Raw genomic sequence first — 24,738 nt, 5'->3', positions numbered from 1 at the left:
ATATACCTGACAGGAGCCCGTACAGTCTATATCTACAATAATATATACCTGACAGGAGCCCGTACAGTCTATATCTACAATAATATATACCTGACAGGAGCCCGTACAGTCTATATCTACAATAATATATACCTGACAGGAGCCCGTACAGTCTGTATCTACAATAATATATACCTGACAGGAGCCCGTGCAGTCTATATCTACAATAATATATACCTGACAGGAGTCCGTACAGTCTATATATACAATAATATATACCTGACAGGAGCCCATACAGTCTATATATACAATAATATATACCTGACAGGAGCCCATACAGTCTGTATCTACAATAATATATACCTGACAGGAGCCTGTACAGTCTATATCTACAATAATATATACCTGACAGGAGCCCGTACAGTCTATATCTACAATAATATATGCCTGACAGGAGTCCGTACAGTCTATATCTACAATAATATATACCTGACAGGAGCCCGTACAGTCTATATCTACAATAATATATACCTGACAGGAGCCCGTACAGTCTATATCTACAATAATATATACCTGACAGGGGCCCGTACAGTCTATATCTACAATAATATATACCTGACAGGAGCCCGTACAGTCTATATCTACAATAATATATACCTGACAGGAGCCTGTACAGTCTATATCTACAATAATATATACCTGACAGGAGCCCGTACAGTCTGTATCTACAATAATATATACCTGACAGGAGTCCGTACAGTCTATATCTACAATAATATATACCTGACAGGAGCCCGTACAGTCTGTATCTACAATAATATATACCTGACAGGAGCCCGTACAGTCTATATCTACAATAATATATACCTGACAGGAGCCCGTACAGTCTATATCTACAATAATATATACCTGACAGGAGCCCGTACAGTCTATATCTACAATAATATATACCTGACAGGAGCCTGTACAGTCTGTATCTACAATAATATATACCTGACAGGAGCCCGTACAGTGTGTATCTACAATAATATATACCTGACAGGAGCCCGTACAGTCTATATCTACAATAATATATACCTGACAGGAGCCCGTACAGTCTGTATCTACAATAATATATACCTGACAGGAGCCCGTACAGTCTGTATCTACAATAATATATACCTGACAGGAGCCCGTACAGTCTGTATCTACAATAATATATACCTGACAGGAGCCCGTACAGTCTATATCTACAATAATATATACCTGACAGGAGCCCGTACAGTCTATATCTACAATAATATATACCTGACAGGAGCCCGTACAGTCTATATCTACAATAATATATACCTGACCGGAGCCTGTACATTCTGTATCTACAATAATATATACCTGACAGGAGCCCGTACAGTCTATATCTACAATAATATATACCTGACAGGAGCCCGTACAGTCTGTATCTACAATAATATATACCTGGAAGGAGCCCGTACAGTCTGTATATACAATAATATATACCTGACAGGAGCCCGTACAGTCTGTATCTACAATAATATATACCTGACAGGAGCCCGTACAGTCTGTATCTACAATAATATATACCTGACAGGAGCCCGTACAGTCTATATCTACAATAATATATACCTGACAGGAGCCCGTACAGTCTATATCTACAATAATATATACCTGACAGGAGCCCGTACAGTCTATATCTACAATAATATATACCTGACAGGAGCCCGTACAGTCTATATCTACAATAATATATACCTGACAGGAGCCCGTACAGTCTGTATCTACAATAATATATACCTGACAGGAGCCCGTACAGTCTATATCTACAATAATATATACCTGACAGGAGCCCGTACAGTCTATATCTACAATAATATATACCTGACCGGAGCCTGTACATTCTGTATCTACAATAATATATACCTGACAGGAGCCCATACAGTCTATATCTACAATAATATATACCTGACAGGAGCCCGTACAGTCTATATCTACAATAATATATACCTGACAGGAGCCCGTACAGTCTGTATCTACAATAATATATACCTGACAGGAGCCCGTACAGTCTATATCTACAATAATATATACCTGACAGGAGCCCGTACAGTCTATATCTACAATAATATATACCTGACAGGAGCCCGTACAGTCTATATCTACAATAATATATACCTGACAGGAGCCCGTACAGTCTATATCTACAATAATATATACCTGACAGGAGCCCGTACAGTCTGTATCTACAATAATATATACCTGACAGGAGCCCGTACAGTCTATATCTACAATAATATATACCTGACAGGAGCCCGTACAGTCTATATCTACAATAATATATACCTGACAGGAGCCCGTACAGTCTATATCTACAATAATATATACCTGACAGGAGCCCGTACAGTCTATATCTACAATAATATATACCTGACAGGAGCCCGTACAGTCTATATCTACAATAATATATACCTGACAGGAGCCCGTACAGTCTGTATCTACAATAATATATACCTGACAGGAGCCCGTACAGTCTATATCTACAATAATATATACCTGACAGGAGCCCGTACAGTCTATATCTACAATAATATATACCTGACCGGAGCCCATACAGTCTGTATCTACAATAATATATACCTGACAGGAGCCCATACAGTCTATATCTACAATAATATATACCTGACCGGAGCCTGTACATTCTGTATCTACAATAATATATACCTGACAGGAGCCCGTACAGTCTGTATCTACAATAATATATACCTGACAGGAGTCCGTACAGTCTATATCTACAATAATATATACCTGACAGGAGCCCGTACAGTCTGTATCTACAATAATATATACCTGACAGGAGCCCATACAGTCTATATCTACAATAATATATACCTGACAGGAGCCCGTACAGTCTATATCTACAATAATATATACCTGACAGGAGCCCGTACAGTCTGTATCTACAATAATATATACCTGACAGGAGTCCGTACAGTCTATATCTACAATAATATATACCTGACAGGAGCCCGTACAGTCTATATCTACAATAATATATACCTGACAGGAGCCCGTACAGTCTATATCTACAATAATATATACCTGACAGGAGCCCGTACAGTCTGTATCTACAATAATATATACCTGACAGGAGCCCGTACAGTCTATATCTACAATAATATATACCTGACAGGAGCCCGTACAGTCTATATCTACAATAATATATACCTGACCGGAGCCCATACAGTCTGTATCTACAATAATATATACCTGACAGGAGCCCATACAGTCTATATCTACAATAATATATACCTGACCGGAGCCTGTACATTCTGTATCTACAATAATATATACCTGACAGGAGCCCGTACAGTCTGTATCTACAATAATATATACCTGACAGGAGTCCGTACAGTCTATATCTACAATAATATATACCTGACAGGAGCCCGTACAGTCTGTATCTACAATAATATATACCTGACAGGAGCCCATACAGTCTATATCTACAATAATATATACCTGACAGGAGCCCGTACAGTCTATATCTACAATAATATATACCTGACAGGAGCCCGTACAGTCTGTATCTACAATAATATATACCTGACAGGAGCCCGTACAGTCTGTATCTACAATAATATATACCTGGAAGGAGCCCATACACTCTAGGCTCAACCCTCATATATGGCTGCTCTGTGCGCACAGGACCTGTGATGAGGTCACAGGAGGGGAGTAGTCAGGGGTCACATGATCAGGGGCCTCAGTGTGAGGGGAGGAGGTGGTGTGCAAGTGGGAGACGCTGAATGTCCGGTCTGTTAGGTATGACGAGATCCAGGATAGGACCAAGTCTGTGACGCCAAGGGATGAGAGGGTCTGTAATAATAGGGAATGGTCCACTGTGTCAAAGGCAGAGGACAGGTCCAGGGGGAGGAGGACAGAGTAGTGTCGCTTGGCCTTGGCGGTTAATAGGTCATTGGTGACTTTAGTTAGGGCAGTTTCAGTGGAGTGGTGTGACCAGAAGCCAGATTATAAGCGGTCGGAAGAGGGAGCAAGAAGAGACGTGGGAGGACAGATCAAGATGGATGTGTTGTTTCAGTAGTTTTGAGGCATAGCGGAGAAGTGATATAGGGCGATAGCTAGATACAGAGGATGGGTCAAGAGAGGGCTTTTTGAGGATAGGTGTGATTGAGGCATGTTTAAAGCTTGAGGGGAAAACACCAATTGTTAGTGATAGGTTGAAGAGATGGGTTAGGGTTGGGATGAAGACTGTGGTGAGGTTTGGGATGAAGTGGGATGGGTCAAGTGCACAGGTGGTGAGATGCGATCTTGAGAGTAGAGTGGAGAGTCGATCTTCTGTAATGGTGGAGAAGTTGGTTTTGGAGGTGGAGGGCTGGGCAGTTAGGAGGAAGGGCTCTGGGGGTTGTTGACCAAAACTGTCTCTGATGTTATCAATCTTCTGCTTGAAAAATGAGGCAAAGTCTTCAGCTGAGATAAGTGGGGAGGGACTAGGTGCAGGGGGACGGAGGAGAGAATTGAAGGTGTTGAATAACTGTTTAGGGTTATGAGACAGGGAGGATATTAGAGATGTGAAGTAGGTTTGTTTAGCTGTGGCGAGTGTGGCCTTGAAAGTAGTGAGGGACTGTTTGAATGCGATAAAGTGCTCATTGGAGTGGGATCTTTTCTATCTCCACTCAGCAGCCCTGGAAGCTCACCTCAGTTCTTCGGTCCGGCTGGTGTGCCACGGCTGTCTGTTGATTCTGCAAGCTTTGGTATGTGTGAGGGGGGCAAGAGATTCCAAAACTACAGCTATTGTGGTGTTATATAGAGCAGCAGTGGCATCCGCATTGTGTAGAGAACTTATGCCTGTAAGAGGGAGAAGGGATTCAGACAGTGAGTGTAGATTGAAGTGTTTAAGATTTATGGCTGCCAAGTGCTGAGCCATAAAGTTGGGTATCAAAACAAATGAATGTAAAAAACTTTTAATTTTAAAATTGTACACATTTCCGATGTGAACCAGCTCCTTCCTTAGGCATATACAAATAATACATTGTGGATGTTCTATATCCTCCAAAACAGCGTCGCTAACCCAGTTGCTTAATTCATTAATTAAACTGCGCTTATGGTGCACAGTTTTTTGTATTAATAATAATTAATAATAAATGTATTTCTATAGCGCCGACATATTCCGCAGCACTTTCCATTTTAGAGGAGAATTGTAGAGACAATAGACATTACAGCATAACAATAAACACATAGATTCGCAAGCTTACAATCTATGATGAAAAAGGGAGACATGAGAGGTGGAATTGAAACCTTTCTTCTTATACAAAACAATACAAATAGATGTAAAATGCATATTGGATGCACAATAAAATACATATAAAGAAAAATAAACATACATGGCAACAACCAAAATATCTAAGGATTATTAAAAAAAGAATACCCCTATTATGTCGCATTGTCAATGCTCCCATTCAGGCCCTGCGGTTTAAGTGTGGGCAGTATAAATATTCATAGGATTCCCGATTCACAAGTCTTTGGAACTGTAAAGAGAAGTGCCCAAGGTTGTACATTTATATATGTATACAGTATATATATATATATATATATATATATATATATATATATATATATATAATTTTCCCCCATATTCCCTTTTATAATGTCCCACATAAGTGGCAGTGTCCCCTCCATAGGCCATGCAGACATACCCTGGATGTCCATCTGTTGTCTGTGGCTATATGCTGATATGGTTAATTACCACGTCAGTAGAGGGCCACACTATCAGGTTAAAGGATCAATGAGATTCTTTGTTCTGCCTCAGGGGTCCAGGCGACAGCGCTGATATAATCAGCTTTTTTTTTGGGAAGTGCATCTGAACAGCAAGGTGGATTGCTGTTGAGGGGAGATAGAGAGAGAAAAAAAAATCTATAAATCTTCAGCACAGCGAGTGTGAACGAGCTGAGTGTGACCTGAGCGTAAGTGTGAACAGCGGTAAGTGTGTGACTTGTGATTCAGTGACTTTGGAATCAGGGAGTTTCCAAGGGAGGAATTGCTTCTGTTTTTTTTGTTTTTTTTTGTTTAATTAATACTTTGTATTTATTTTTAATTAACGTTTCTGTGTGGTGCAATCTCCATTAGGAAATGTGCTCCACTATTGTTAATGCCATCCAGTGCACATCTTGCCTCATGTATGCAGTCCTTGATCAGCCGGTCGACGGTGCATACTGCTGTGCGAGATGTGAGCACGTTGTGCATTTGGAAACCCAGATACTGGATCTAAATGTGGAGCTGGCAACACTGAGATCCATAGACAACATGGAGAGGAGTCTTCTGCTCACAGAGCAGACGCTCAATGGGATAGATGAGGAGGGGGATGGTAGGATGGAGCTGCAGGACAGTGAAGTAGGTAGCTGGGTGACATTCAGAAAGCGGGGTAGAGGGAAGAGTGCCAGGGAGGCTAGTCCTGATCTGGCACACCTCAATAAGTTTGCTAAGTTGGCAGATGAGGGGGGTGCCAGTACAGGGGTAGCACTGCTGCAGCCAGGCATGTCCTCTGAAAGCCGGAGGAATTAGGCTGCAAGCTGAAAGCAAGGACCTCCAACGTGGTATTTTCCAAAATACTGCCTGTACCACGTGCCACGCCAGAGAGGCAACGGGAGATTAGGGAGGTTAATAAGTGGCTCAAGAATTGGTGTAGGAAGGAGGGGTTTGGGTTCCTGCAGAACTGGGCCGACTTCTCAGTTGGCTACAGGCTCTACGCTAGGGACGGGCTGCACCTCAATGGGGAAGGTGCAGCTGTGCTGGGGGAGAAAATGGTTAGAAGGTTGGAGGAGTGTTTAAACTAGGAATTGGGGGGGGAGGGTATTCATTTTATAGGAGGGGAAGATAGTGCAGATAGAGACCTGGGCACAAATAAGGAAGTTGGGGGTGGCGGTGGCATGGGGGGTGGGGTTAGAACAGTTAGTAATTTAAGAAAGAATAGAGGTACAGAGAGTAACATCAAGTGCATGTATACTAATGCCAGAAGCCTCGCCAACAAAATGGATGAATTAGAACTAATGTTGTTGGAGCATAATTATGACATGGTGGGGATATCTGAGACGTGGCTGGATGAGAGCCATGACTGGGCTGTTAACTTGCAGGGCTATAGCCTGTTCAGAAATGACCGTACAGATAAGCGAGGGGGTGGGGTGTGTCTATATGTAAAATCTTCCTTAAAACCCATACTGCGTGATAATATAGGTGAATTTAATGAAAATGTAGAGTCCCTGTGGGTGGAGATAAGGGGAGGGGGAAAAAATAATAAATTACTGATAGGGGTTTGTTATAAATCTCCAAAAATAATGGAAGCAATGGAGAATATCCTCGTAAAGCAAATAGATGAAGCTGCGACTCAAGGAGAAGCCATTATTATGGGGGACTTCAACTACCCTGAAATAGATTGGGGGACAGAAACCTGCAGTTCCAGCAAAGGTAATCGGTTTTTGACAACTATGAGAGACAATTACCTTTCACAACTGGTTCAGGACCCAACAAGGAGGGGGGCACTGCTAGACCTAATATTAACCAACAGGCCAGACCGCATATCAAATATAAGGGTTGGGGGTCACTTGGGGAATAGTGATCACAAAATAATAAGTTTTCATGTAACCTTTAATAAGATGGGTAGTAGGGGGGTGACAAGGACACTAAACTTCAGGAGGGCAAATTTCCAACGGATGAGAGAGGATCTTGGTGCAATTAACTGGGACGATATCCTGAGACACAAAAATACACAAAGAAAATGGGAGACGTTTATTAGCATCCTGGATAGGACCTGTGCACAGTATATACCGTATGGGAATAAACATACTAGAAATAGGAGGAAACCAATATGGCTAAATAGAGCTGTAAGGGGCGCAATAAGGGACAAAAAGAAAGCATTTAGAGAATTAAAGGAAGTAGGTAGTGAGGAGGCATTAAATAAATATAGAAAATTAAATAAATTCTGTAAAAAGCAAATCAAGGCAGCAAAGATTGAGACAGAGAGACTCATTGCCAGAGAGAGGAAAAATAACCCCAAAATATTCTTTAACTATATAAATAGTAAGAAACTAAAAAATGACAGTGTTGGCCCCCTTAAAAATAGTGTGGGGGAAATGGTGGATGAGGATGAGGAAAAAGCCAATATGCTAAATGACATTTTTTCATCAGTATTTACAAAAGAAAATCCCATGGCAGACAAAATGACTGGTGATAAAAATTCCCCATTAAATGTCACCTGCTTAACCCAGCAGGAAGTACGGTGGCGTCTAAACATCACTAAAATTGACAAATCTCCGGGCCCGGATGGGATACACCCCCGAGTACTGCAGGAACTAAGTACAGTCATTGATAGACCATTATTTTTAATCTTTAAAGACTCCATAATAACAGGGTCTGTACCACAGGACTGGCGTATAGCAAATGTGGTGCCAATATTCAAAAAGGGGACAAAAACTGAACTCGGAAATTATAGGCCAGTAAGCTTAACCTCTACTGTGGGTAAAATCCTGGAGGGCATTCTAAGGGATGCTATGCTGGAGTATCTGAAGAGGAATAACCTCATGACCCAGTATCAGCACGGGTTTACTAGGGACCGGTCCTGTCAGACTAATTTGATCAGCTTCTATGAAGAGGTAAGTTCCGGACTGGACCAAGGGAACCCAGTGGACGTAGTGTATATGGACTTTTCCAAAGCTTTTGATACGGTGCCACACAAAAGGTTGTTACATAAAATGAGAGTAATGGGGATAGGGGAAAATATGTGTAAGTGGGTTGAGAGCTGGCTCAGGGATAGGAAACAAAGGGTGGTTATTAATGGAGCACACTCGGACTGGGTCACGGTTAGCAGTGGGGTACCACAGGGGTCAGTATTGGGCCCTCTTCTTTTTAACATATTTATTAATGACCTTGTAGGGGGCATTCAGAGTAGAATTTCAATATTTGCAGATGACACTAAACTCTGCAGGGTAATCAATACAGGGGAGGACAATTTTATATTACAGGATGATTTATGTAAACTAGAAGCTTGGGCTGATAAATGGCAAACGAGCTTTAATGGGGATAAATGTAAGGTCATGCACTTGGGTAGAAGTAATAAGATGTATAACTATGGGCTTAATTCTAAAACTCTGGGCAAAACCGTCAATGAAAAAGACCTGGGTGTATGGGTGGATGACAAACTCATATTCAGTGGCCAGTGTCAGGCAGCTGCTACAAAGGCAAATAAAATAATGGGATGTATTAAAAGAGGCATAGATGCTCATGAGGAGAACATAATTTTACCTCTATACAAGTCACTAGTTCGACCACACTTAGAATACTGTGCACAGTTCTGGTCTCCGGTGTATAAGAAAGACATAGCTGAACTAGAGCGGGTGCAGAGAAGAGCGACCAAGGTTATTAGAGGACTGGGGGGTCTGCCATACCAAGATAGGTTATTACACTTGGGGCTATTTAGTTTGGAAAAACGAAGACTAAGGGGTGATCTTATTTTAATGTATAAATATATGAGGGGACAGTACAAAGACCTTTCTGATGATCTTTTTAATCATAGACATGAGACAGGGACAAGGGGGCATCCTCTACGTCTGGAGGAAAGAAGGTTTAAGCATAATAACAGACGCGGATTCTTTACTGTAAGAGCAGTGAGACTATGGAACTCTCTGCCGTATGATGTTGTAATGAGTGATTCATTAATTAAATTTAAGAGGGGACTGGATGCCTTTCTGGAAAAGTATATCAGTACAGGCGTCCAGAACTTCAAAGCGCCCCGCCGCCATGCCATGGTGCGAGCAGGGATGTGTGCATGTCGGGATTGTAGCTGATGCACCCTGCTGGCATGTGTGCAGGCAGGGGCGTGGCCAAATGGGAGTGGGGGCGTGGGCAAATGGGAGCGCGCCCCAGCCAGATTTAAATATCCGGCGGCAGTGCTCCTGCGCTCTCTTCGCTGCCCCCTGCCCTTGCTGCCCTGTCCTCTCTTCTCCTGCACCAGCCCCTGCATCTCCTTTGCTCTCCCAGCAGCTTCTGCCCTGTCTGGCCTCCCCCCGTGTCCCTGCATCTCTCTTCTTTGCCTTTACCCTCACTGCCCCATCCTCTCTTCTCCTGCCCTCACTGCCCCGTCCTCTCTTCTCCTGCCCTCACTGCCCTGTCCTCTCTTCTCCTGCACCAGCCCCTGCATCTCCTTTGCTCTCCCAGCAGCTTCTGCCCTGTCCGGCCTCCCCCGTGTCCCTGCATCTCTCCTCCCTGCCCTCACTGCCCCATCCTCTCTTCTCCTGCGCTCACTGCCCCATCCTCTCTTCTCCGGCCCTCGCTGCCCCGTCCTCTTCTCCTGCACCAGGCCCTGCATCTCCTTTTCTCTCCCTGCAGCTTCTGCCCTGTCCGGCCTCCCCCCCCCCCATGTCCCTGCATCTCTCTTCTCTGCCCCCTGCCCTCACTGCCCCATCCTCTCTTCTCCTGCACCAGCCCCTGCATCTCCTTTGCTCTCCCAGCAGCTTCTGCCTTGTCCGGCCTTCCACCGCAGGGCTGCCACTAGGAATTTCAGGGCCCCATACTGTAAAAATTTCGGGGCCCCCTTGAAACTCCGCCCAGGCTCCACCCCCAGTTCGGCCTCCACCCTAGCTCCGCCTCCACCCATCGAACCTTCCACAGTCCCTCTGCCCTCTCTTGGAAAAACTCCACTTCTGCACCATGTCCTCACCAATCACATATTAAAGGGAATCTGTCACCCCCAAAATCAAGGGTGAGCTAAGCCCACCGGCATCAGGGGCTTATATACTGCATTCTGTAATGCTGTAGATAAGCCCCCGATGTGTCCTAAAAGAGGTTAGATTATACTCACCTGGGCGGGCGGTCTGATCCGGGGAGCGTCGCGGTCCGGTCCAGGGTGTCAGGACTCTGAACATTTTTTACCTTTTCTCCTTCTGCCCTGTTCGGCCTCCCCTCCGTGTCCCTGCATCTCTCTTCTTTGCCCCCTTTGCCCCCTACTGCTGCCCCATCCTCTCTTCTCCAGCCCTCACTGCCCCATCCTCTCTTCTCCTGCCCTCACTGCCCTGTCCTCTCTTCTCCTGCACCAGCCCCTGCATCTCCTTTGCTCTCCCAGCAGCTACAGAATAATCTAGCCCCTGTAATAATTATAGGGGATAACTCAGGAGACTCTTTGCGTAGGATAAGACAACTACAGGACACAGTTTTATGTAAAGTCTATATTGTCACACGGTGATTCAAACAGGTGCAGAGAGAAACTGAAGTCCACAACACTTGGTGCAAATAATAAACGCAGCTTAGCAGTCTATAGGAAACTTCAGAGAAACAAGCAATCAAGCAGAAAGTCTATGAAGTACAGTTATACTTGAGGATACTTGACACGAATAAATCCTTGACTTAGTCCAGACACAGATAGATATGCTTATAAGGCAGTTCAAATCATATCTTAGCTCAACCAGGGAGGCCTGGTTAATAGTCTCAGGTTATTGCAGCAGCAGCTTACATGTCCAGCAAATGCAGATGGAAGTAAACACGAGCAGCAGATGAAGGAGGATTACTGGAGACTTGTGTATGCAGCAGGAACTCAGAGCAGAGTAGCAGGATCACCACAAAGGTTCACAGGAGCAGGTGTATAGCCAGGGAGTAATCAGAGGTCAGGAGCTGGATGCAAGGCAGAATAATCTAGCACAGACTGAAGGCTGGGGTGGAGTTTTATAGCAGGAAGACAAGTGTGCACATGAGACCAAAGACGCCATGTTGGAAAAGGACAGTGATGCACAAAAGGTAAAAAATGTTCAGAGTCCTGACATTACTCCCGCCTTAGAAGCGGCCTCAGGACGATCCTGGACCTGGTTTCTCAGGGAATCTCTGATGAAAATGAGAAATCTTCTGTTGGGCATTGATGTTTTCCACAGGTTCCCAAGAGTCTTCCTCAGGGGGATATCCTGCGAATCCTGGAATCAATAATTTCCTCCACCACAAATTGTTCTTGCCCATCAATCACCACAGGCTGCGGAGGTGGCACAACACGTCCCTGGAAGGTATTAGGAGATTATTCTGCCTTGCATCCAGCTCCTGACCTCTGATTACTCACTGGCTATACACCTGCTCCTGTGAACCTATGTGGTGATCCTGCTACTCTGCTCTGAGTTCCTGCTGCATACACAAGTCTCCAGTAATCCTCCTTCATCTGCTGCTCGTGTTTACTTCCATCTGCATTTGCTGGACACGTAAGCTGCTGCTGCAATAACCTGAGACTATTAACCAGGCCTCCCTGGTTGAGCTAAGATATGATTTGAACTGCCTTATAAGCATATCTATCTGTGTCTGGACTAAGTCAAGGATTTATTCGTGTCAAGTATTTTCAAGTATAACTGTACTTCATAGACTTTCTGCTTGATTGCTTGCTTCTCTGAAGTTTCCTATAGACTGCTAAGCTGCGTTTATTATTTGCACCAAGTGTTGTGGACTTGAGTTTCTCTCTGCACCTGTTTGAATCACCGTGTGACAATATAGACTTTACCACGTATAAAACTGTGTCCTGTAGTTGTCTTGTTCCACGCAAAGAGTCTCCTGAGTTATCCCCTATAATTATTACACAGGGCCTCCCATCTTCAAAGGATGACGTCCTCTTCTGGTCTTCACGCTGTGGCTCCGGCGCAGGGGTACTTTGTTGAGGGCAGAGCAAAGTACTGCAGTGCGCAGGCTCCGGGAAAGGTCAGAGAGACCCAGCGCCTGTGCACTGCAGTACTTTGCTCTGCCCTCAAGAGGGCAGACAAAGTGCGCCGGAGCCGCAGCACTAAGACCAGAAGAGGACGTCATCTGATGAAGATGGGAGGCGCCAGACCGCGACACCATCGGACCGGGACCGCCCCTAGGTGAGTATAATCTAACATCTTTTTCTTAACTTTTAGGATATATCGGGGGCTTATCTACAGCATTCCAGAATGCTGTAGATAAACCCCTGATGCTGGTGGGCTTAGCTCACCCTCGATTTTGGGGGTGACAGGTTCCCTTTAACACCATATCACATATAGCGTCGGACTGGCCCACCGAGATACCGGTGAAATGCCCGGTGGGCCCCGACCCAGAGCGGAGGAGGAGGAAGAAAAAAAAAAGAGAGAGACGGAGGCCCTTTAAATCTTCGGGCGGCGCCGACCGCCGCCATGACCAGGGCCCCCCCGATGCCAGCGCTGGCATTGGGCCCCCCTTCTAATACTCACCTCTCCTGGTTCCTGCGGCAGCTGCAGCGTCTTCAGCGCCCTCTGACTCTGCGACGTCTCAGGGCAGAGAGTGCGATGACGTCATCACTGCACGCTCAGCCTCTGTCCTGAGCGCTGCAGAGCCGGAGAGACGCTGAATGCACCGGACCTGCGCTGGGAACTGGAGAGGTGAGGGTTTAACTTTTTTTTTTTCTTTATGTTTGACTCAGACAGACTGGTGGTAATATGCTGAACACACTGGGGCAGATTGCTGGACACACTGTCTGGGGGCAGATTGCTGGACACTGGGGCAATGCTGGAGACTCTGGGACAGATTGCTGGACACACTGGGGCAGATTGCTGGACACACTGGGGGCAGTGCTGGACATACTGGGGCAGATTGCTGGACACACTGGGGTAATGCTGGACACTGGGGCAGATTGCTGGACACTGGGGCAGATTGCTGGACACACTGGGGCAGATTGCTGGACACACTGGGGCAGATTGCCGGATACACTGGGGCAGATTGCTGGACACACTGTCCGGGGGCAATACTGGACACACTGGGGCAATATGCTTGACATATTGGGGCAGATTGCTGGACACACTGGGGCAATGCTGGACACACTGGGGCAGATTGCTGGACACACTGGGGCAATGCTGGACACGGGCAGATTGCTGGACACACTGGGAGCAATGCTGGACACTGGGGCAGATTGCTGGACACACTGGGGGCAGTGCTGGACATACTGGGGCAGATTGCTGGACACACTGGGGGCAGTGCTGGACATACTGGGGCAGATTGCTGGACACACTGGGGGTAATATGCTGGACACACTGGGGCAATATGCTTGACATACTGGGGAAGATTGCTGGACACACTGGGGGCAATGCTGGACATATTGGGGCAGATTGCTGGACACACTGGGGGTAATATGCTGGACACACTGGGGCAGATTGCTGGACACTGTCTGGGGGAAATGCTGGACACACTGGGGGTAATATGCTGGACACACTGGGGCAGATTGCCGGACACACTGGGGCAGATTGCCGGACACACTGGGGCAGATTGCCGGACACACTGTCCGGGGGCAATACTGGACACACTGGGGCAATATGCTTGACACACTGGGGCAATATGCGTGACACACTGGGGCAGATTGCTGGACACACTGGGGGTAATATGCTGGACATACTGGGGGTAATATGCTGGACACACTGGGGCAGATTGCTGGACACACTGGGGCAATGCTGGACACAGGGGCAGATTTCTGGACACACTGGGGGCAATGCTGGACACTGGGGCAGATTGCTGGACACACTGGGGGCAGTGCTGGACATACTGGGGCAGATTGCTGGACACACTGGGGGTAATATGCTGGACACACTGGGGCAATATGCTTGACATACTGGGGAAGATTGCTAGACACACTGGGGGCAAAGCTGGACATACTGGGGCAGATTGCTGGACACACTGGGGGTAATATGCTGGACACACTGGGGCAGATTGCTGGACACACTGGGGGAAATGCTGGACACACTGGGGGTAATATGCTGGACACACTGGGGGTAATATGCTGGACAAACTGGGGGTAATATGCTGGACACACCAGGGCAGATTGCTGGACACACTGGGGCAGATTGCCGGACACACTGGGGCAGATTGCTGGACACACTGTCTGGGGGCAATACTGGACACACTGTGGCAATATGCTTGACATACTGGGGCAGATTGCTGGACACACTGTCTGGGGGCAATGCTGGACATACTGGGGCAGATTGCTGGACACAATGGGGGTAATATGCTGGACACACTGGGGGTAATATGCTGGACACACTGGGACAGATTGCTGGACACACTGGGGGCAGGACTGGAGGCATGGGCAGAATGTAGACACGGGCATGATTGGAGACATGGGGCAGGATTGGATCATGGGGCAGGATGGATATGATGGAGACAGATGGGGCAGGATGGGAAGATCATATGGGGTAGAATGGATACTCATGAGGGCAGGATGCGAGAACATATAGCTGGAGCCAGGAATGAGATAAACGGGGCCAGGGTGGGGAATATTATTACCATAGGGGCTAATTAAGGGATATTATTACTGCAGTGATATATTTATTTTTATTTTTTGCGTATACTGTTTTAAATGGGGGGGCGGTCCTGTTACTGTGCAGTGACACTATGTTGCCTTTTTTTCTTCATGTGGTGTAATGTAGAAGTTGTGAAAAATTAAGTAATGTGTTCTGCAAGCGGAGCTTGAGATAACTGTGTTATTTCCTGCAGAAATGAGTCCTGGCTGGAAGAAATGATGGCGGTCTGTGCTGGATGAAAGATGAAGGACGTCACCTAGAGACGTCACTGGTGAGTCAGTGTCACCTATACACTGACACTATACACTGTATACTATATACAGAGGTCCTGTGTACAATGTCACCAGTGATCACTGTATTACCTATACATTATATACAGAGCTCCTGTGTATAATACCACCAGTGATCTCTGTATAAGCTCTACACAGACACTGCATACTAAGTACAGATCTCCTGTGAATACTGGCACTTATGGTGATAGTATTGTGTTTTTTTTTTTTTTTTTATTACTGATCAGTATTGTAGTATTCAGTCACTATGTGGTGGTAATATGTGGTCTGGAAATGGTGTTGCAGTATTTGTCCCTTGTATGTAGTATTATTCGGTCACTATGTGGTCTGGTCATGGTGTGGTGGTATTTATTCCTGTATGTGGTATTATTGGTCTTGGTATAGTGGATTGTGTTGTGTATGGCGGTCATTTGTTCTCTCTGATATTAATTAGGAGAAGATTCTTTATTTCCATTAGAGTTTTAATGCTTTGTACACAGTGGCGGAGATGCACTTACAGGGGTTTCCTGTGGAAAAAAGTAATCACCTCTCCACAGGATAAGTGATAACGTATTGATTGGTGGGGGTCTGACTGCTTGGACCCATTGAGCAAAATGTGGAACTTTTTATCCCCATTAGACTGGAGTGGTATGTCCGACTAGATCACTGATCCATTCATTCACTCTGTGGCTGCACTTGTTTTTTTCTGGAAGCCCCAAAGAGAATGAATGGAGCTGCGGTCAGAAATCCCACCTGCCGCTGCATTTTAAAATAGTCATAAAAGTGTCCTGTCAGGGATAAAACTTCCCCATTCTTCAGATCGGTGCAGTTTCTAATGGTCGGATCTAAGCGATCACCTAGCCTGTGGAGCCCATGGATCAGTGATAACTTGTTTTAACCAAGAACCCCATTAATGTAAACTACCGTAATTATACATCCCAGTTATTGGGGCACACAGTAGATGTGCAGCAGCCGCCGGTGTTTTACAGCCGATGCTCCACTATAATGACAGATATTTGCATATAGCTGTAGGGTGGGCCCCTAGAGTCCATTCCTCTGGTGGGCCCCAGACACCCCAGTCCAACGCTGATCACATACATAGCCATCAGCTTTTGTTTTAACCAAAAGATGCTTTAAGCCTGCCACCACGACAAGGTAGACTCTTGCTCTAACTAGAGGAATCTGACTAAAGGAACCGTTGGTGACTATCGGTCTGCACTTGGACCGCGGTGCATGGACCAGCCACGGGTCTCCTGATCTGAACACGGCAGCCTCACAGCACGTATGAGGATGCTGGTCAGGTGATCAGTGCCCAGTCCATACACTGCTGTGCGAGCGCAGGCAGATTTCCCCCTTTCAAAAATTACACTGCCATAATAATAAAGATGCTTTCCAATCATATATACTCACTTGCATCAATAATTCTCCACCCCACTTCCCAACGCCAACCAAAACTTTTAAGTTACTGGATGATCCTAAGCAGCTGCCTGATGTTGTAATTGGGCATTAGGTTTTGCATCAGCTCAGGCTCATCCAGTAACATATATACATTGCTGTTGGGGAGTGGGAGGGGGAAGGAATGATTGTATCATACAATCACATTCTGAAATGGTGGACAAACGAATACATGGACTTGTTATTTACTCACACAGCCGATGTTGCCACCGAACCCACCACCCAGTCAAGAAGAATCTAATGGTCGCCTCAGCCTGCCCACCAAATAAATGGAAACAGTGTATATTATTGCATTATTTGGGTTCCTACAGAACTGGTCCGACTTCTCAGTTGGCTACAGGCTCTACGCTAGGGACGGGCTGCACCTCAATGGGGAAGGTGCAGCGTGCTGGGGGAGAAAATGGCTAGAAGGTTGGAGGAGTGCAGATAGAGACCTGGGCACAAATAAGGAAGTTGGGGGTGGCGGTGGCATGGGGGGTGGGGTTAGAACAGTTAATAATCTAAGAAAGAATAGAGGTACAGAGAGGAACATCAAGTGCATGTATACTAATGCCAGAAGCCTCGCCAACAAAATGGACGAATTAGAACTAATGTTGTTGGAGCATAATTATGACATGGTGGGGATATCTGAGACGTGGCTGGATGAGAGCCATGACTGGGGTGTTAACTTGCAGGGTTATAGTCTGTTCAGAAATGACCGTACAGATAAGCGAGGGGGAGGGGTGTGTCTATATGTAAAATTGTCCTTAAAACCCATCTGGCGTGATAATATAGGTGAATTTAATGAAAATGTAGAGTCCCTGTGGGTGGAGATAAGGGGAGGGGGAAAAAATAATAAATTACTGATAGTGGTTTGTTATAAATTTCCAAAAATAATGGAAGCAATGGAGAATATCCTCGTAAAGCAAAAAGATGAAGCTGCGACTCAAGGAGAAGTCATTATTATGGGGGACTTCAACTACTCTGAAATAGATTGGGGAACAGAAACCTGCAGTTCCAGCAAAGGTAATCGGTTTTTGACAACTATGAGAGACAATTACCGTATTTTTTGGCATATAAGACGCACTTTTTCCCCAAAAAAATTGTGAGGAAAATGGGGGGTGTGTCTTATATTCGGAACGCAGGCTTACCGGCATTGTGGCGGCGACAGAGGTGCGGGCATGATGTGGCACGGTGAGCTGTATGGCGTGAGCAGGTCCCATCCATATTTGAGGTGAATCCGCGGCCCGGTATTGATGGAGAGCAGCAGCGCTGGTGAGTTACGGTATTTTCCGGTGGCGGCGGCCATCTTGCTGAGGCCGCGCGTGCGCAGATTCACTACTCTGCATCCCAGGGCTTCAGGAAAATGGCCGAGGGAGGCCGCGCGTGCGCAGATGGAGATCGCGGCGGCCATTTTCCTGAAGCCCTGGGACGCAGAGTAGTGAATCGGCGCATGCGCAGGATGGGACCTGCTCACGCCATACAGCTCACCGTGCCACATCATGCCCGCACCTCTGTCGCAGCCACAATGCCGGTAAGCCCGCCGCCACCAGGAAAACCACCCAGCTCTGCTGCTCTCCTTCACTACTGCTGTGGCGTTACCTCAAATGTGGAAGGGACCCTGGACGCTGCCACCTGAGGAAGTGACCGCACGTCTGCCACCGCCACAGCAACCTCCCCATGGACACCAGGCCATGGCGTCGCCCACCTAAGCAGGATGGGACCCTGCTCAGGTGCATGCCGTTCCGCCCACCGCACCTCAGCATCACCTCACCTCTGCCACCACCATGCCTCCTGTGACCCTGCTCTGCAACTGCCTGCCCTCAGGTAAGAGATCTTAAATTTGGACAATAAGACGGACCCCATCTTATAAAAAATCTTTTTTTCTGCATTTTTCACCCCAAATTTGGGGTGCGTCTTATAGTACGGTGCGTCTTATATGCCAAAAAATACGGTACCTTTCACAACTGGTTCAGGACCCAACAAGAAGGGGGGCACTGCTAGACCTAATATTAACCAACAGGCCAGACCGCATAGCAAATATAAGGGTTGGGGGTCACTGGGGGAATAGTGATCACAAAATAATAAGTTTTCCTGTATCCTTTAATAAGATGTGTAGTAGAGGGGTGACAAGGACACTAAACTTCAGGAGGGCAAATTTCCAACAGATGAGAGAGGATCTTGGTGCAATTAACTGGGACGATATCCTGAGACATAAAAATACACAAAGAAATTGGGAGACATTTATTAGCATCCTGGATAGGACCTGTGCACAATATATACCGTATGGGAATAAACATACTAGAAATAGGAGGAAACCAATATGGCTAAATAAAGCTGTAAGGGGCGCAATAAGTGACAAAAAGAAAGCATTTAGAGAATTAAAGGAAGTAGGTAGTGAGGAGGCATTAAATAAATACAGAAAATTAAATAAGTTCTGTAAAAAGCAAATCAAGGCAGCAAAAATTGAGACAGAGAGACTCATTGCCAGAGAGTAAAAATAATCCCAAAATATTCTTTAACTACATAAATAGTAAGAAACTAAAAAATGATAGTGTTGGCCCCCTTAAAAATAGTCTGGGGGAAATGGTGGATGAGGATGAGGAAAAAGCCAATATGCTAAATGACTTTTTTTCATCAGTATTTACAAAAGAAAATCCCATGGCAGACAAAATGACTAGTGATAAAAATTCCCAATTAAATGTCACCTGCTTAACCCAACAGGAAGTACGGTGGCGTCTACAAATCACTAAAATTGACAAATCTCCGGGCCCGGATGGGATCCACCCCCGAGTACTGCAGGAACTAAGTACAGTCATTGATAGACCGTTATTTTTAATCTTTAAAGAGTCCATAATAACAGGGTCTGTACCACAGGACTGGCGTATAGCAAATGTGGTGCCAATATTCAAAAAAGGGGCAAAAACTGAACTCGGTAATTATAGGCCAGTAAGCTTAACCTCTACTGTGGGTAAAATCCTGGAGGGCATTCTAAGGGATGCTATGCTGGAGTATCTGAAGAGGAATAACCTCATGACCCAGTATCAGCACGGGTTTACTAGGGACCGTTCTATGAAGAGGTAAGTTCCGTACTGGACCAAGGGAACCCAGTAGATGTAGTGTATATGGACTTTTCAAAAGCTTTTGATAGGGTGCCACACAAAAGGTTGTTACATAAAATGAGAATAATGGGGATAGGGGAAAATATGTGTAAGTGGGTTGAGAGCTGGCTCAGGGATAGGAAACAAAGGGTGGTTATTACACTTGGACTGGGTCACGGTTAGCAGTGGGGTACCACAGGGGTTAGTATTGGGCCCTCTTCTTTTTAACATATTTATTAATGACCTTGTAGGGGGCATTCAGAGTAGAATTTCAATATTTGCAGATGACACTAAACTCTGCAGGGTAATCAATACAGGGGAGGACAATTTTATATTACAGGATGATTTATGTAAACTAGAAGCTTGGGCTGATAAATGGCAAATGAGCATTAATGGAGATAAATGTAAGGTCATGCACTTGGGTAGAAGTAATAAGATGTATAACTATGTGCATAATTAAAACTCTGGGCAAAACCGTCAATGAAAAAGACCTGGGTGTATGGGTGGATGACAAACTCATATTCAGTGGCCAGTGTCAGGCAGCTGCTACAAAGGCAAATAAAATAATGGGATGCATTAAAAGAGGCATAGATGCTCATGAGAACATAATTTTACCTCTATACAAGTCACTAGTGCGACCACACTTAGAATACTGTGCACAGTTCTGGTCTCCGGTGTGTATAAGAAAGACATAGCTGAACTAGAGCGGGTGCAGAGAAGAGCGACCAAGGTTATTAGAGGACTGGGGGGTCTGCAATACCAAGATAGATTATTACACTTGGGGCTATTTAGTTTGGAAAAACGAAGACTAAGGGGTGATCTTATGTTAATGTATAAATATATGAGGGGACAGTACAAAGACCTTTCTGATGATCTTTTTAATCATAGACCTGAGACAGGGACAAGGGGGCATCCTCTACGTCTGGAGCAAAGAAGGTTTAAGCATAATAACAGACGCGGATTCTTTACTGTAAGAGCAGTGAGACTATGGAACTCTCTGCCGTATGATGTTGTAATGAGGGATTCATCACTAAAATTTAAGAGGGGACTGGATGCCTTTCTGGAAAAGTATAATGTTACAGGGTATATATATTAGATTCCTTGATAAGGCGTTGATCCAGGGAACTAGTCTGATTGCCGTATGTGGAGTCGGGAAGGAATTTTTTTCCCCATGATGGAGCTTACTCTTACCACATGGGTTTTTTTGCCTTCCACTGAATCAACATGTTAGGGCATGTTAGGTTAGGCTATGGGTTGAATTAGATGGACTTAAAGTCTTCCTTCAACCTTAATAACTATATATATATATATATATATATATATATATATATATATATATATATATATATATATATATATATATATATATATAATCACCAATTATGCTATACTAAAAAAAATCTTTATTGGTATTTATTAAAAATCTATAAATTCTAGAACATAAATACACCTCAAAACTTAACTCAAAGTGATCATATAAAAAATAAAAAGTAGTCAACGGTAAAGGGGTGATCACCCCATTTATTTACTACCCAGGTTAATACGCAGATGGAGATTGCGGCGGAAATTTTCCTGAAGCCGAGTTTGCATCTCGGCTTCAGGAAAATGGCCGCCGCGATCTCCATCTGCGCACGCGCGGCATCCCGCGGCCATTTTCCTGAAGCCCCAGGAAGCAGAGCACTCCATCTGCGCACGCGCGGCCTCAGGAAGATGGCCGCCGCCACCGATAAACCGGTGAATAGCACAGATCGCGCTCTTTTTCTGCCGCTGTGCAGTGCATTCGGTAGTTGTGCATGCGCGAACCACTACGCCAACGCCGGGAAGAAAAGCAAGAGGTGGGGGAGAAGCAGTGATTTCACCACGCCCATTTGACCAGACCTGCGTGATTGACAGCCGAAAACGGCGACTTTACTAAGGTATTTTGGCAGCAAAGGTGGGGAATCAGGGGATAATAAAGGCACTATTGTACAGCACAGCTCAGGCCCTATTGAACACTATTCTTACCTCATATTGAAAAAATGGGGTGACAGGTTCCCTTTAACCTAACTCTCCCTGTGTGGCCCATTCAAAAACCTTGAACCATAATCACGTTCCTCGCATCATGTTCTCATACACTTTATGCAGTTAATAGCCCTCTGTGTCTGTACTGCTACATACTTAGGCAGTTAACTGGTTCATGCAGCTTTACATGAACACCCGAGCCTTACACTATGGCTGGTCCGAACAACGAAAGCAATTGTTACCATCCACCTCTCGTGTCTCCCCTTTTCCTCATAGATTGTAAGCTTGCGAGCAGCAGGGCCCTCATTCCTCCTGGTATCTGTTTTGAACTGTGATTTCTGTTATGCTGTAATGTCTATTGTCTGTATAAGTCCCCTCTATAAGTTGTAAAGCGCTGCGGAATATGTTGGCGCTATATAAATAAAAATTATTATTATTGTTGTTTATTTTACTCACTTTTATAGCACCATTAATTCCACAACTCTTTACACTTGTCATCTATTCTTGTTTGCTACCTGTTCGTAGAGGTTGGCACCCTCTTGAAATGCAATCGTCGACTAGCCCTGGTTGTCCTCGCCATCTCCTCAGCCTCCCCGCAGTAGATTCCTCTTGCGGAATGCAGACTCACCCTAGCAGCCTCCACCAATGGGACGCAGACTCCCCGCAACAGATTCCCCCTGCAGGACGCAGACTCACCGTAGCAATCTCCACCTGCTGGAAGCACACTCCCCTTAGCACCCATCCCCTACTAGCCTCCCCTCACTCCACTGAGCATCCTCCCCTCACCCTGTTGGACGCAGCCCCCAGTCCCAACTAGCCTCCCCTGGGCCCTGTTGGATGCAGCCACAGTCTATGACTGGGGGCCATGTCCAACAGGGCCCAGGGGGAGACTAGTGGGGGCTGCAGGGTCCAGGGGGAGGCTAGTGGGGACTGGGGGCTGCAGGGTCCAGGGGGAGGCTAGTGGGGACTGAGGGAGGCTAGTGGGAGCTGTAGGGTCCAGGGAGGAGGCTAGTGGGGGCTGCAGGGCCCAGGGGAAGGCTAGTGGGGGCTGCAGGGTCCAGGGGGAGGCTAGTGGGGGCTGGGGGCTGCAGGGTACAGGGGGGGCTAGTGGGGACTGGGGAGGCTAGTGGGAGCTGTAGGGTCCAGGGGGGAGGCTAGTGGGGGCTGCAGGGCCCAGGGGAAGGCTAGTGGGGGCTGCAGGACCCAGGGGAAGGCTAGTGGGGGCTGCAGGACCCAGGGGGAGGCTAGTGGGGGCTGGGGGCTGCAGGGTACAGGGGGGGCTAGTGGGGACTGGGGAGGCTAGTGGGAGCTGTAGGGTCCAGGGGGGAGGCTAGTGGGGGCTGCAGGGCCCAGGGGAAGGCTAGTGGGGGCTGCAGGACCCAGGGGGAGGCTAGTGGGGACTGGGGGCTGCAGGGTTCAGTGGAGAGGCTAGTGGTGGGTTGCAGGGCAAAGGAGGCTGGTGGGGGCTGGGGGCCGCAAGGCCCAGGGGGAGGCTAGTGGGGACTGGGGGCTTCAGGGTCCAGGGGGAGGCTAGTGGGGGCTTCAGGGTCCAGGGGGAGGCTGGTGGGGCTTCAGGGTCCAGGGGGAGGCTAGTGAGGGCTGCAGGGTCCAGGGGCAGGCTAGTGGGGGCTGCAGGGTCCAGGGGGAAGGCTAGTGGGGGTTGGCAGTCCCCACTATCCTCCCCTGAACCCTGTTGGATGCAGCCCCCAGTCACCACTCGCCTTCCCTCATCAGCCACACGCTGCCAGGCGCAGCCACGTGAAGCATCTTCTGCTTACCAGATTCAGAGAGACAGGCCACAGTCTCCTCACGTTACTCTGCCTGACTGCCCGCTGCTGCTGCCTCCTCAGCCTACTTTGTCTGCCCACCGACACCTGGCACATCGCACGCTGCTCTGCTCGGAATGAGGAAGTGCGATCACGAGCAGCGTGACATCAGGAAAATGATGCACCCGGGCCGGCCGCCGCAACTTAAAGGTACAGAGGCCATTTTCGGCCGCCCGATGCATTAACAACACTGTAGGTGTATCTTTAACACTAGGACTACTGGACTCGTGACCACGACTAGAACTACTGAATGTGCAAGTAGTCAAAATGACTATACCAGTAGTCCTAGTGTTAAATCCCAGTGTTGTTATGCATCGGGAGTTCGGCAGAATAGAACAAAATGTCCAGGGGCCTGATGAACAGAAACAAAGAGAGGGGGGCCCGAGCGGAGTGAGCTGCCAGAATGTTCGGGCTCCCCTTTTTGCCTCTGACCACCGGGCCCCATACTGTAGTAAGGGCAGTAATGCCCTGATGGCGGCCCTGTTCCACCGTGTCCCTGCATCTCTCCTCACTGCCCCATCCTCTCTTCTCCTGCCCTCACTGCCCCATCCTCTCTTCTCCTGCCCTCACTGCCCCATCCTCTCTTCTCCTGCCCTCACTGCCCCATCCTCTCTTCTCCTGCCCTCACTGCCCCATCCTCTCTTCTCCTGCCCTCACTGCCCCATCCTCTCTTCTCCTGCCCTCACTGCCCCATCCTCTCTTCTCCTGCCCTCACTGCCCCATCCTCTCTTCTCCTGCCCTCACTGCCCCGTCCTCTCTTCTCCTGCACCAGCCCCTGCATCTCCTTTGCTCTCCCAGCAGCTTCTGCCCTGCCTGCCGCCCCCTG

At 46.8% G+C, this 24,738-nt stretch overlaps 1 protein-coding gene across 2 annotated transcripts in view; it reads right to left on the bottom strand.

The window, feature by feature from the left end:
- LOC143766830 (uncharacterized) overlaps window positions 1-24,049 on the bottom strand; it is an 85,277-nt gene extending 61,228 nt beyond the window's left edge. The window contains exon 1 of one of the 2 annotated variants that reach the window (XM_077254812.1): window positions 23,865-24,049. The gene's annotated coding sequence lies outside the window, so the exon portion shown is untranslated. The remainder of the gene's footprint in view (window positions 1-23,864) is intronic. The other variant, XM_077254811.1, reaches the window with a different exon arrangement.
- Window positions 24,050-24,738: the final 689 nt, after the last annotated feature.

This window comes from Ranitomeya variabilis, chromosome 4, assembly GCF_051348905.1.
Source record: "Ranitomeya variabilis isolate aRanVar5 chromosome 4, aRanVar5.hap1, whole genome shotgun sequence".
Lineage (NCBI taxonomy): Eukaryota > Metazoa > Chordata > Amphibia > Anura > Dendrobatidae > Ranitomeya > Ranitomeya variabilis.
The sequence above is the reverse complement of the archived record's forward strand: the minus strand, read 5'-3'. Positions and strand labels throughout refer to the sequence as shown.